Consider the following 15,762-nt stretch of genomic DNA (forward strand, 5'->3'; position numbering starts at 1 on the left):
ACGTAGTAGAAATTTGACTCTCTATATATACTACAGTCAAAAGCTATGTTTTTTCCAGTGGTCATGCATGGGCATGAGAATTGAACCATAAAGAACTGAGCACTTATGAATTGACACTTTTGAATTGAAGATAAAACTAGTCAATCTTAAAGGACATCAACCCTAAATACTGATTGGAAAAACTGATGCTGAGGCTGAAGCTCCAATACTTTGTCTACCTGATGTGAAGAGCCAGCTCACTGGAAAAGATCCTGGTGCTGGGAAAGATTCAAGGGAAAGAGAACAGGGGGAAGCAGAAAATAAAGATAAATGGTTAGATGGCACCACTGATTCAGTGGACATGAATTTGAGCAAAGTACGAGACAAAGTGAAGGACAGAGCAGCCCATGGTGTCACAGAGTTGAACAGTACTTAGTGACTGAACAACAACGGCAAAGAAATTTGTCTGCATTATACACATGTGTATCTGGAAACCACAGATCCCATGAAATCTCTTGGGTCGATGCCAAATTAGTGTTGCTGAAGGAGGAATTCATGTCAGGGATGTCTTATTTGGCCATTTTGCTGAGGTCATTCTCAAAAGGTTTTTTTTTTTTTTTTTTCATAGAGAAAAGAATAAAAGATTAGAGAGTAGAAGTAAGAATATAAGATTAGAGAAGTATATGAGATTATAAGTGTGAAAGGGTGGGATGAAAGAGTGGTGTGAACAGATAGTAAATCTGAGATATTTTAACCTGAGGCTCCCCTTTTTTCAGGCAGGCTCCTTAAGGAAAGACTGAAGTGACCAAAGCGTTAGTCACTCAGTCATGTCTGGTTCTTTGTGACCCAATGGACTGCAGCTCACCAGGCTCCTCTGTCCATGGAATTCTCCAGGCAAGAATACTAGAGTGGGTAGCCATTCCCTTCTGCAGGGGATCTTCTTAGATTAGGCTAAGAGTATGCAGAAGCCAAATGATCAACAGTAACAAGCAGTTTAGCTAATTAATTATGAGATAAAGAATGAGGATAGGAAAAGTCTGTGTTTGATATTGTAAAAAACTAACAGATCATTGTTTGCTGTTCAGTAGCTAACTTGTGACTCTGCGACCCCTTTGACTAAAGCATGCCAGGCTTCCCTGTCCTTCACTGTTATCCCAGAGTTTGCTTAAATTCATTTCCATTGACTCGATGATGTTATCTAACCATCTCATCCTCTGCAAACCTCTTCTCTTTTTGCTTGAATCTTTCCCAGAATCAGGGTCTTTTCCAGTGAGTCCACTCTGCCCATCATGTGGGCAAACATTGGAGTTTCAGCTTCAGCATCAGTCACTCCAATGAATATTCAGTTTGATTTCCTTTAGGATTGACTCGTTTGATCTCCTTGCTGTCCAGGACACTCAAGAGTCTTCTATAGCACCACACTTTGAAAGCATCAATTCTTAGGCACTCAGCCTTCTGTAAGGTCCAACTCTCACATCCATACATGACTACTGGAAAAACCACAGCTTTGACTATATGAACCTTTGCTGACAAAGTGATGTCTTTGCATTTTAATATACTATCTAGATTGGTCACAGCTTTCCTCCCAAGGAGCAAGTGTCTTTTAATTTCATGGTTGCAGTCACTGTCCACAGTGATGTTGCTGCTGCTGCTGCTAAGTCACTTCAGTCATGTCCAACTCTGTGTGACCCCACAAATGGCAGCCCACCAGGCTCCCCCGTCCCTGGGATTCTCCAGGCAAGAACACTGGAGTGGGTTGCCATTTCCTTCTCCAATGCATGAAAGTGAAAAGTGAAAGTGAGGTCGCTCAGTCGTGTCCGACCCTCAGAGACCCCATGGATTGCAGCCTGCCAGGCTCCTCCATCATGGGATTTTCCAGGCAGGAGTACTGGAGTAGGGTGCCATTGCCTTCTCCGATAGTGATGTTGGAACCCAAGAAAATAAAATCTGACTGCTTCTACTTTTTTCCCTTTTATTTGTCATGAAGTGATGGGACTGGATGCCATGATCTTAGATTTTGGAATGTTGGGTTTTAAGCCAGCTTTTTCATTCTCCCCTTTTACCCTCATCAAGAGGCTCTTTAATTCCTCTTTGCTTTCTGTCATAACGGTGGTATCATCTGCATATCTGAGGTTATTGATATTTCTTCCGTCAATCTTGATTCCAGCTTGTGATTCATCCAGCCTGGCATTTCAGATGATATACTCTGCGTATAAGTTAAATGAGCAGGTGATAATATCCAGGCTTGTTGTTCTCCTTTCCCAGTTTGGAACCAGTCCATAGTTCCATGTCTGGTTCTAACAGTTGCTTCTTGACCTGCAAACAGGTATCTCAGGAGACAGGTAAGGTGGTCTGGTATTCCCATCTCTTTTAGAATTTTCCAGTTTGTTGTCACCCACACAAAGGGTTCAGTATAGTCAGTGAAACAGAAGTATACACTTTTTCTTGAATTCCCTTGCTTTCCCATGATCCAACAAATTTTGGCAATTGTATCTCTGGTTCCTCCACCTTTTTTAAATCCAGTTTTAACATCTAGTAGTTCTCGGTTCACATAGTGCTGCAGCCAAGCCTGAAGGATTTTGACCATAACCTTACTAGCATGCAAGATTAGCACAACTGCCTGGTGTTTGAACATTCTTTGGCACTACCCTTCTTTGGGATTAGAATGAAAACTGACTTTTTCCAGTCCTCTGGCCACTGCTGAATTTTCCAAAATTTGCTGACATATTGAACACAGCACTTTCACAGCATCATCTTTTATTTATTTATTTTTTTGTAATTTTTGGCATGCCCATTTATTCAACATATTGGGTAACTGTATCACATAAATGCACCATACAGGAATATCAAGTTTTTTTAAAAAAACAACAGTGAGTATTTAAGAAGGTTTTGTGACCTTAGTCCTTCAAAGTCATGATCATCACCACACAATCTGGAAAAAAATCTGTACCATGTATGAACAATAATTTCCAATATGATGCAAAAAAAAACTTATGTTTTAAGCATTTTCTTTTTTCTTTCTGTATAGTTAAAAATAAAATAAACATGGGTACAGTTTTTACAAATATTTTGTTTATTTTAATGAAGCTGGTACAGACACTGTCCATTTAAAACCCATATCCCAGGCCAAAAAGTACAAATAAATCAAAAAGAGCATTGTTCTGTTGTATACACTTTTGCATGAATAACTTTAACTGATGATGAAAATTAGATCTTTTCTGGGATCTTCTGACAAGACTTTTCTTTCATCTTAATATGATTTCTCTTCAGTGAAGCCATCTTAGGAGTTAGTCATTATTCTCTGTCATTTTGACTCCAAATGGATATTCCTCTTCTTTTGGTCCAGACCCTCAGATTTTAAAACTAAACTGTTGAATGACCCCCTGTTTGTTCCTGATAAACTTCAATCACATCTTCTTCCTCCATTCCCAGTTCTTTTGGAGTGTGATTACCAGCAATTCTCTGACCTTCAAAGATAAACTTGAGTGAATTCATGGGAACTCCCTGTCTTTGACAGTATGAATTCTTTGAGTTTCTTGAGATGTGTCGTCATTTCCACTTTGAAGTGAATCTCACTGCTATCCTGTCCAATGACTTTGAGTTTAATATATTCTCCTTCCTTCTTATCCCCAAGTCTTCAGTTGAAGGTTTTGCTTCCTTGTCAGACATGGTGATGGTGGTTTCCCCAGGGTCTCCACACACCAGCGGCCTTGGGTAGTAGAACCTCGCTCCGGGGTTTACAAATCCTACTCTCTACCCGACAGCACAACACTGCCACAGCATCATCATTTAGGATTTCAAATAGCTCAGCTGGAATTATGCCCACTGGCTTTGTTTGTAGCAGTGCTTCCGAATGTCCACTTCGCTTCACACTCCAGGATGTCTTGCTCTAGGTGAGTGATGTCACCATCAAGGTTATCCTGGTCATTGACTTTTTTTTTGTATATTTCTTCTATGTATTCTTGCCACATCTTTTTAGTCTCTTCTTAGGTCTAAACCCTTTCTGTCCTTTATGCTGCCCATACTGGGATGGAATATTCCCTTGATATCTCCAATTTTCTTGCAGAGATCTCTAGTCTTTCCCATTCTATTGTTTTCCTCTACTTCTTTGCACTGTTCTTTGAAGAAGGCTTTCTTATCTTTCCTTGCTATTCTCTGGAACTCTGAATTCTGTTGGGTATATAGCCCATACCACAGATACCTCAATCCAATAGAGATAGAGACTAGAAGGGGGATCTCTCATACCCTGAGACAGTAGCAAAGCTTAATTGGAAGAAGAGACTTCTTTCCTGGCAAGGATTTATCCAATTGAAAATTTATGGACTCTCTTTACTACAGGCCTCCCTCCTTCCTCTATCCCTCTGTAAAACTGTTCTCCTTCCCTTGAAGTGTGGGACTTGCACGTGGTACTTCATAGTTGTGGATCATGAATTGCAATTCTCTGCTGATTCCATATCGGTTAAGGCAATGGCAACCCACTCCAGTACTCTTGCCTGGAAAATCCCAGGGATGGGGAAGCCTGGTGGGCTGCCATCTATGGGGTCGCACAGAGTCAGACACAACTGAAGCGACTTAGCAGGAGCAGCAGCAGCTGATTCCAAATAAACCCATCCATGCTGAAGAAATATATCAGGCAGTCTATTTGTTTTAGGTCAACCTTATAATCATAGGTAAACAAGGGATCATCCATGAATCTTGTCAAAGTTACATAGGAATGCTGGTTATTGTAGTAACCCAATTTCTGGGGCACTAAAGGTGGGGAGATTTCTTAACCTTCACTATTTTCTAGGATTACAGTGTTCAGATAAAGTTAAACGTTTTCTGTACAATACAAAATACTCTTTACTCATTCGAAGCTAATCTTAAAATTAATTTTGAGGCCAAGGCCTTCTTAAATGTGAGTTGTAATATAGTCATAAAATATTCAAAATTTGATATATAAATCTCTATAATTGATTTTTATTTACATGAACAGATATAAATGTAGCATCTTCAACAACTCTTAAGGACACTAACCTATTCCTTAAAGAACTGCTTATTTTATATTTCATATTTGAGCTACATTCCGGGTTCCTGTAATCAAAATTTTACAGTTTATTTTTAGGGAAACCATCTTATTGTAGTTTTACTTCTCCTACAGAATGGGATAGTTCTATTTGTTATTGATGAATGTAAAGTATTTAGCCAATGAACACACATGCCATGTCTGCCATGATGTTTAGTGTTCCATTTACATTTAAATGGGCTTCCCTGGTGGCTCAGATGATAAAGAATCCACTTGCAATGTGGGAGACCAGGGTTCCATCCCTGGGTTGGGAAGATCTCTGGAGAAGGGACTGGCTACCCACTCCAATATTCTTGCCTAGAGAATACCATGGACAGAGGACCCTGGTGGGCTATAGTCAATGGGGTCACAAACAATCAGACACCACTGAACGACTTTCACTTCACTTTACATTTAAATAACAAGGATTTGGGACATTTTTAAATAGTAAATACTGCGAAGTGAACTCACTCAGTCATGTCCAACTCTTTGCAACCTCATGGACTACCAGGCTTCTCGTCCATGGGATTTTTCCAGGCAAGAATACTGGAGTGGGTTGCCATTTCCTTAACTGTAGCTAAGTCAATTTGTTTGAATTATATTAAAAATTATCAATCTTTTTTAGTCTAATATTCTGCTTTCTTCTTTGTTCTAAATAAAAACCTAATTTGTAATGAAACTTTATCACATGTCTTCTCAGGATTCTATGGTCAATTATCCCTTGAAATGTGCTATTTGTTATCAAATGGTTATGATATCACTAATTAAGACATTTAGAATCTATGTTTTTTCTCATCATATCAAATGTTGACACGTTTTACTTCTTTCAATTTAATCCCATCCAGAACACACAAATATAGAAATGTTCATCTTCATATTGCAGATGAGAAAACCCTGTAAAGGAACTGAAGTACCTGATTAGGGACATAATTAAATATTAAGCTTATGTCTTTTGGAAAGGAATGTAGGTATGTTATCCATAGCAATTGTTAAAAACATATATGATGCATTTTTGTTCAATCTGATGTAATAAATAAGTCAATGATTCTATATAGACTGCTTATACCTAACTGTAAAAGTTCAATGAGAATTCTCAGCATGGTTTTAAAAAATAAGATCTGTGAAAAAGATCAATTATACACATGGAATGTGCTAGGTATTTGAGAGTTGCAGGATTGAACAGGATCATGTCTTTGTGTCTTGGCAGTTCATGAGAAAGTAAGAGAAGCTGAAATGTATAAGGTGATTTTGGTACAAAAAGCTATTTATTATAAACCTAACATAAACAAAACATATGGAAGAGTCCGTATCCATTATCTTATTTGATCAAGGTATCATGGCATCTGGTCCCATCATTTCATGGAAAATAGATGGAAAAACAGTGGAAATAGTGACAAGCTTCATTTTTGGGGGCTCCCAAAATCAATGCAGATGGTGACTATAGCCATGAAATTAAAAGACTCTTGCTCCTTGGAATAAAAGTTATGACCAAACTAGATAGCATATTAAAAAGCAGAGACATTATAATTTGCCATCAAAGCTCCATGTAGTCAAAGCTATGCTTTTTCCGGTAGTCATGTATAGATGTAAGAGTTGGACTATAAAGAAAGCTGAGTGCCAAAGAGTTGATGTTTTGAACTATGGTGTTAGTCCCTTGGACAGCAAGGAGATCACAACAGTCTATACTAAAGGAAATCTGTCCTGAATATTTATTGGAAGGACTGATGCTGAAGCTGAAACTCCAATGCTTTGGCCACCTGATGTGAAGAACTGACTCATTAAAAAGACCCTGATTTGGGAAAGATTGAAAGTGGGAGGAGGAGGGGATGACAGAGAATGAGATGGTTGGATGGCATCACTGACTCGATGGACATGAGTTTGAGTAAACTCCGGGAGTTGGTGATGGACAGGACAGGGAGGCCTGGCGTGCTGCAGTCCATGGGGTCGCAAAGAGTCAGACATGACTGAGTGACTGAACTGAACTGTATAAAAAGTGGAGCATAAACTTTTATTATTTTAAATTAATATGTTAGGACACCAATTTTCAGATTCGTGAAATTAATTGCCAGGTTATACATTAACAGAATGTGTAGTTCAGTTTAGTTTGTTGTGATCCACACAGTGAATGGCTTTGGCATAGTCAATAAAACAGATGCAGATGTTTTTCTGGAACTCTCTTGCTTTTTCTAGGATCCAGTGGATGTTTTCAATTTAACTTCTGGTTCCTCTGCCTTTTCTAAATGCATCTTGAACATCAGGAAGTTCTAGGTTCACGTAATGTTGAAGCCTGGCCTGAAGAAATTTGCTGGCATGTGCTGTAAATTATTTAAATTTGCTAGCACATTACTTTGCTAGCATGTGCTGCTGCTGCTGCTAAGTCACTTCAGTCGTGTCCGGCTCTGTGCCACCCCATAGACCGCAGCCCACCAGGCTCCCCCGTCCCTGGGATTCTCCAGGCAAGAACACTGGAGTGGGTTGCCATTTCCTCCTCCAGTGCATGAAAGTGAAAAGTGAAAGTGAAGTCACTCAGTCGTGTCCGACTCTTAGTGACCCCATGGACTGCAGCCCATCAGGCTTCTCCATCCATGGGATTTTCCAGGCCAGAATACTGGAGTGGGCTGCCATTGCCCTCTCCATTGCTAGCATGTGAAATGAGGGCAATTGTGCAGTAGTTTGAACATTCTTTGGTATTGACTTTCTTTGGGATTGGAATGAAAACTGACATTTTCCAATCCTATGGCCACTGTTGAGTTTTCCAAATTTCCTGGCATATTATGGGTGCAGCACTTTAACAGCATCATATTTTAGGATTTGGAATAGCTCAAGTGGAATTCCATCACCTGCACTAGCTTTGTTCCTAGTGATGCTTCTTAAGGCCCACTTGACTTCACAGTCCAGGATGTCTGGCTCGAGGTTAGACAGAATATGTAGGATCATCCAAATCCACTGTTGCTGAATTCCAGTGCTCTCTACAATGCTGAATGTCATCCTGCACAGATTCTCAAGATGTGACAATCATTTTTCTATCATCATGCTCACCTGGGTGTGTAGGTTACTCATTTTACATATAGTTAGTAACTGAAATTATACATTTGATATTTATTACTACTTTTGAGGGATTGTCATATAGCTCTGTGGTAAAGAGCACTTTACCTGGTCTCCTGTGTAGACCCAGCAGATGTGGGTTCGATTCCTGGGTTGGGAAGATCCCCTGGAGAAGGGAACGGCTACCCACTACAGGGTTCTTGCCTGGGAAATCCCTGGACAGATGAGACTGGTGGCTACAATCAATGGGGTCACAAAGATAGGAACACAACTGAGCACACAGACATACTAGTTTAGAAAATACTAGTATAGAAAATTGTTACTATTATTTTAAAGTGTTCCCATATTAGAAATTTGATTTAATTAAAGTTATCAGCATATAATTTGTGGAATGTTTAAACATAATGATTTCTAAACCTCATTAGGCTATTTTTATTAAATAATTGTTTAACATTACTATACTTATCACTTAGCAAAGAGTTATATTTTCAGTAACTCAGTTCTAGGCCAAACTCGGGAGCTCTTGTATATCCGAAACTACTGTTCTGTTCATTCCAGTGTAAAAACAATAAATGCCACAATTCTATATACTAAAGAGACTCTTTTATATCAGTTGAAGGAAAACTTTTGTTTAAATGCCATTCAGTAATTTCAGATTTGACTTAATATAGTGAGTTCTTAATTTATTCCCAATAATTGATATGATGCCTCACACTCCAAACACTTTTTGAATTTCTGTATTTTTCTCTCAAGCACTTTAAAATACATACTTACACAGTCACTAATTTCATTATCCTCATATTAACACCAAAAAGTGCTTTTAAATGAAATATGAAAATAAAGTTTTTTTGAATTGTCTTTTTTGCTTACCTTAGGTGATTTATTTTAAAGAATTGGTAAAGCTTGATTAAAAAAAAACAAAAAACAATTTCAAACTAAAAAATTTCTTTCTATTGTAGTGGCATGATCAGCTATGCTTCTGGCCCAGATATATGGATACAAATCAGAAATACTTGAAAAGATAAGCTAAATAAGATTTTTTCCTACTTTGAACTTAAGTGATCCTGTCACAATTTCATAGATGCTGACAGAAGACTCCTGGTTCAGAGACAAAGGTTTTTATTACTCACAGCATAGCAAGACATCTGAGGTACATGTACACAACAGCCATTCCTGTCTTCCTCAAAATCCCTTGGGAGTAATACAGAGGTAGGCTCAGGTGGATGTTGTGAATATAGTGGGTTTCTTTTGTCACACTGAGGAAGCCTGAGATTAGGAAATATCAGTTTTACAAGGGCCTGCTAACAATCTTAACCTTTGTTTAGGAAGAAGATGTTATTACCCTGGCTAGGAAAAAATCTGTAGTTCTGTTCATACATGGCCCTAAAAGATTTTGGTGTTCTTTGAGCAGTATATGTGGTTATATGCTTTGTGTTTAAAGGTTCTTCAAAGTAAAGACATACATGGAATCATGGGCATATCCAAATAGTTTGGCCTGTGTGCCAATAATCAAGGATGAGGGAAATTGGGAAATAAATGCTTTTTTTTTTAGAGGTCTAGGAAAGAGTTTCATTGGTATATCTATAGCAATAATAATTCAAGGTGTATCTTTTGTATCACATATCAATACCCAAAAAGCATTTACTGCATATGAAAACTAGTGAACTACTTGGCCTTGATGGCTTATCCAGATACCATCTTTGACACTGAAGATCTTATGGATTATACCTATGAATGCAATAGGTGGTAGAAATGCTGGCTTATGCATGGGGTTAATATTAAGGACTGTCGTGATCTAAGTCAATATCCTACAAAATAATGATTAATTACCTTATGGTCATCCTATCATTCATTCTGGCATATAAACAGTCTTGCTCATGTAATTCCCAGTAAGCTTTTTTATTAATGCTTTCTTAAGTATGAATCAACCAGCAACACTGAAGACATACTTGAAGAACTATGAAAATAATAAATAAAAGGTTTAGAGAGAGTTATACATTTTATTGGAAGGAAAGCTATGACTAATTTAGATAGAATATTAAAAAGCAGAGACATTACTTTGCCAACAAAGGACCGTCTAGTCAAGGGTATGATTTTTCCAGTGGTCATGTATGAATGTGAGAGTTGGACTGTGAAGAAAGCTGAGTGCCGAAGAATTGATGCTTTTGCACTGTGGTGTTGGAGAAGACTCTTGAGAGTCCCTTGGACTGCAAGGAGATCCAACCAGTCCATCCTAAAGGAGTTCAGTCCAGGATGTTCATTGGAAGGACTGATGCTGAAGCTGAAACTCCAGTACTTTGGCCACCTCATGCGAAGAGTTGACTCATTGGAAAAGACCCTGATGCTGGGAGGGATTGGGGGTAGGAGGAGAAGGGGACGACAGAGAATGAGATGGTTGGATGGCATTACCGACTCAAGACATGAGTTTGGGTGAACTCTAGGAGTTGGTGATGGGCAGGGAGGCCTGGCATGCTGTGATTCATGGGGTCACAAAGAGTCGGACACAACTGAACTAAACTGATACATTTTATTTCTATATTTTAAAAACAATATTATAGGCAAATATTCCAATAAACACTAATTTTCATCTCAGAAAGATTTTGTAATAATATAAATCTATAAATGAGGAAAATGAGCTAGTAGAATAAATGCTCAACAGTAAAAGATTATTGTTTTGAAAATTCCATATAAGTTTGGAAGACACATTCAGTGTTGCTGCTGTTCGGTTGCTTTGCGACCCCATGGACTGTAGCATGCCAGGGTTCCCTATCCTTCACCATCTTCTGGAGTTTGCTCAAACTCATGTCCATTGAGCTGGTGATGTTAACCAACCATCTCATCCTCTGTCTTCCCATTCTCTTCCTGCCTTCTATCTTTCCCAGCATCAGGGTCTTCTCCAATAAGTAGCTTCTTCGCATCTGGTGGCCAAGATATAGGAGCTTCAGCTTCAGCATTAGTCTCCAATGAATATTCAGGGTTGATTTCTTTTAGGATCGACTGGTTTTATCTCCTTACAGTCCAAGTGACTCTCAGAAGTTTTTTCCAACTCCAAAGTTCAAAGTATCAGTTCTTTGGTGCTCACCTTTCTTTATGGTCCAACTCTCACATCCATACATGACTACTGGAAAAACCATAGCTTTGACTACATGGACCTTTGTTGGCAAAGTAACGACTCTGCTTTTTAATATGTTGTCTAGGTTTGTCATAGCTTTTCCTCCAAGGAGCAAACATCTTTTAATTTCATTGCTGCAGTCACCATCTGAAGGGATTTTGGAGACCAAGAAATGAAATCTGTCACTGTTTCCATTATTTCCCCTTCTATTTGCCATTGAGTTATGGGACCAGATGCCATGATCTTCATTTTTTTTAAATTTTATTTTATTTTTAAACTTTACATAATTGTATTAGTTTTGCCAAACATTAATCTTCATTTTTTTAATGCTGAGTTTTAAATCAGGTATCAATGACACATTCAATGCTTTTTCATAGAGGTGAAACCCCCCCCCAAATGAAAGAAACAAACAGAAAAATATATAATTGAAAAGGAAAATTCCAAAAGGGGTTAGATTGTCTTCTAACTAATAGGAGATGCAAGTAGATAGAAAAGAGAAATAAAATGAGAAGAAATTAGGAAAGCAATTAAAAGGAAAGATAAAGTCTCTTTAGAATACACACACATACATACACACAAATGATTAAGTGTAAGTGATTGCTCCATATGCGGAAAAGTTTGTTTAACGTTTAATAAGGTCATTATTTGTATAAAACAATCAGCCAAATTACTAAGAAAATTGTCAAAACAAGGCAAAAATACTCAAAACAGTGAAGTTAACGAACTACAAGTCAGGTACTGTGAGTTCAAGCAAATAATGTTTTTGAATAGAAAAAATATGTAAATTCTTCATTTGTACTAAATAATGCTATACTATATATATATTCTATATATATATATATATATATACACAATACACTACAATATATTCTGTACATACTATACAATTATACTATTATACTTTAATTTTAATTTTGCTAAATATTATGAAAAAAATTTTTATTTTTAGTAGTTTAAAGTAGATTTAAGCAAAGGTTTGTGTATTACAATACATGGAAGAAGTAAAAATGTTTTTAAAAGCCAAAGGTATCCCATTACTTAAGAATCATTAAATCTGATGAATGTGAATTTGGCAATTAATTCTTTAGAAACAGTCTTCATTAAGTGACTCTTATCTGATATTGGCCAAGATGACACTGATTTTAAATTACTGTTATTTGTTTCATCCCATTTATATATGAACTGATGATGGCTATTGGCTTCACTGCTGCCGCACAAAGCAAAAAGAAAACAGCTGACTAAAGTACATTCACACATTTTAGTTAAGGATGAACTATGAATATATTACATGATTACTAGGACAATTCTGGACATAATCAGATCAGATCAGTCACTCAGTCGTGTCCGACTCTTTGCGACCCCATGAACTGAAGCATGCCAGGCCTCCCTGTCCATCACCAACAGCCAGGCCTCCCTGTCCATCACCAACACCCAGAGTTCACTGAGACTCACGTCCATCGAGTCAGCGATGCCATCCAGCCATCTCATCCTCTGTCGTCCCTTTCTCCTCCTGCCCCCAATCCCTCCCAGCATCAGAGTCTTTTCCAGTGAGTCAACTCTTCACATGAGGTGGCCAAAGTACTGGAGTTTCAGCTTTAGCATCATTCCTTCCAAAGAAATCCCAGGGCTGATCTCCTTCAGAATGGACTGGTTGGATCTCCTTGCAGTCCAAGGGACTCTCAAGAGTCTTCTCCAACACCACAGTTCAAAAGCATCAATTCTTCGGCACTCAGCCTTCTTCACAGTCCAACTTTCACATCCATACATGACCACAGGAAAAACCATAGCCTTGACTAGATGAACCTTTTTTCGCAAAGTAATGTCTCTGCTTTTGAATATGCTATCTAGGTTGGGCATAACTTTCCTTCCAAGGAGTAAGCATCTTTTAATTTCATGGCTGCAGTCACCATCTGTAGTGATTTTGGAGCCCAGAAAAATAGAGTCTGACACTGTTTCCACTGTTTCCCCATCTATTTCCCATGAAATGATGGGACCGGATGCCATGATCTTCGTTTTCTGAATGTTGAGCTTTAAGCCAACTTTTTCACTCTCCACTTTCACTTTCATCAAGAGGCTTTTGAGTTCCTCTTCACTTTCTGCCATAAGGGTGGTGTCATCTGCATATCTGAGGTTATTGATATTTCTCCAGGCAATCTTGATTCCAGCTTGTGTTTCTTCCAGTCCAGCATTTCTCATGATGTACTCTGCATATAAGTTAAATAAACAGGGTGACAATATACAGCCTTGACGTACTCCTTTTCCTATTTGGAACCAGTCTGTTGCTCCATGTCCAATTCTAACTGTTGCTTCCTGACCTGCATACAAATTTCTCAAGAGGCAGATCAGGCGGTCTGGTATTCCCATCTCTTTCAGAATTTCCCACAGTTTATTGTGATCCGCATAGTCAAAGGCTTTGGCATAGTCAATAAAGCAGAAATAGATGTTTTTCTGGAACTCTCTTGCTTTTTCTATGATCCAGCTGATGTTGGCAATTTGATCTCTGGTTCCTCTGCCTTTTCTAAAACCAGCTTGAACATCAGGAAGTTCACGGTTCACATATTGCTGAAGCCTGGCTTGGAGAATTTTGAGCATTACTTTACTAGCATGTGAGATGAGTGCAATTGTGTGGTAGTTTGAGCATTCTTTGGAATTGCCTTTCTTTGGGATTGGAATGAAAACCGACGTAATAATAATCCTTAATTAATTTTTTACACTGACTATTGTATATATTTCTGGCATGTTATTTCTAAATACTCTCAAAATATTTCTGTCTTCACTCATATATTGAAACAGATAAAAATATTATCGCCATAGTTGAAAAGTCACTGGTATTTCTTCTCTTTACTTTGGAGTAATGGGCATGCATTCATGTGTGCTAAGTAGCTTCAGTTGTTTTCAACTCTTTGCTACCCTATAGAGCCTGCCAAGATCCTCTGTCCATGGGATTCTCCAGGCAAGAATACTGGAGTGGGTTGCCATGCCCTCCTCCAGGGGATCTCCCTGATCCAGGGATTAAACCCACATCTCTTATGTTTCCTGCATTGGCAGGAATGTTCTTTACCACTAGTGCCACCTTTGAGGCCCACTTTGGAGTCATATGCAAAGTAAATATTGCTAATGAAAATTTCAAGGATACACATATAATTTTCTGGCCAAATTAAAACAATATGAAACAATTTATTCTAATGTTAATTTATTCTAACATTTCCATCTACAAAGTATTTAGTTTCTTGACTATTTTTAAGGGAACAGCATTTTATTTTGAAAATTGCTATTTAGAAATACAGTTGGCTGTTTTCTTACCAAAATTATTTTATAAAGCAGGATAATGCACGCTTCCCAAGTGATTTTTATATGTATAAAGAAAAGAGAAATTTTAATGACTAACAAACAGCATGAAATGCTGAAACAAATGGAGAAGAAACACACTTTGGAGCTAGCACAGTTTATCAAGTAGGAGTAACAATAAATATAGAATTGTTGTAGGAGGAAGCCTGGGAACAGTTAAAGAAAAATCAGTTAGGATTTAGGATTTTCAGAATAAAATAGAATAACATGTATTGGAAATATTTAAATTACCAAATATGGGTAAATCCATTTGGTTCTGCTTTTTTTTTTTTTGAATGAGGACAAAATTGTTAGCATCTGTTCTTATTTAGCCCACTATGATTCTGACATTAGCAGGTTTCTGAAAATTTTCTTTCCTAATGTGCAAAGAATCCTTTTGGCATTATCAGTCAGTGATATTAAAGAAATGCTTGAAATTGTAACCTCTTCTTTTTCCTTCTCCTGTCTCTCTTTTTCCTTCCTGTCTGTCTCCCTTTTCTCCCTCACTCTGCCTATCAAATCTGTATAAACCACTCTGATATCATTAAGCATTATTCTGAGCTTTGGATATTATTAAATATTTCTTAGTAATTTATGTTAGCAATTTATTCTGATTACTGTTATTAATCACTGAAATATTATAAGGAATACTAAGAAGGACTATTTTGGAGTTTTCATTATATATTTGACTGAAGATTAAAGTGATGAAGTTAGTCATAAAAACACACTGAAAATCAAAAGAGATCTTTTTTTTTTTTGGATTGTGCACATTTATAGGCTTTATTTTTTTCATTTTTAGTTGAATATTTATAGAATTACAACTTCTGATTTGTACTAGTAGTTATATAAACACTAATTTAATAAATTATACCTTAAATTGTTTTCAAACAACAGATTGCATGATAGCTATGCCAATTAACCAAACTCATTTGTTAAATCTTTATCATTTCCTTTTTCATGTTTTTGATTTTTAAATTCAATAATAAGGCTCTCTGGGGAAAATAGGAAAGACAACTAAGTAAGTCCAAAAACAACTTTAGAGATCAGAAGTAGAACCTCGGTGAGTTCATGGTGAAAAGGGTGGGCCTAGGATGAGAGAAATAAGAAATACCTTTTATATAGCATTATCAAAGTGATTGCATGTGAAGTGAAGTGAAGTCCCTCAGTCGTGTCCAACTCTTTGCGATCCCATGGACACCAGGCTCCTCCATCCATGGGGTTTTCTAGGCAAGAGTACTGGAGTGGGGTGCCATTT

The 15,762-nt window shown here is 37.6% G+C and overlaps 1 pseudogene; it reads right to left on the reverse strand.

Moving 5' to 3' along the window:
* Window positions 1-3,238: 3,238 nt before the first annotated feature.
* Window positions 3,239-3,648, reverse strand: LOC113902144 (annotated as a pseudogene).
* Between the last annotated feature and the right edge of the window lie 12,114 nt (window positions 3,649-15,762).

This window comes from Bos indicus x Bos taurus, chromosome 12, assembly GCF_003369695.1.
Source record: "Bos indicus x Bos taurus breed Angus x Brahman F1 hybrid chromosome 12, Bos_hybrid_MaternalHap_v2.0, whole genome shotgun sequence".
Taxonomy (NCBI): domain Eukaryota; kingdom Metazoa; phylum Chordata; class Mammalia; order Artiodactyla; family Bovidae; genus Bos; species Bos indicus x Bos taurus.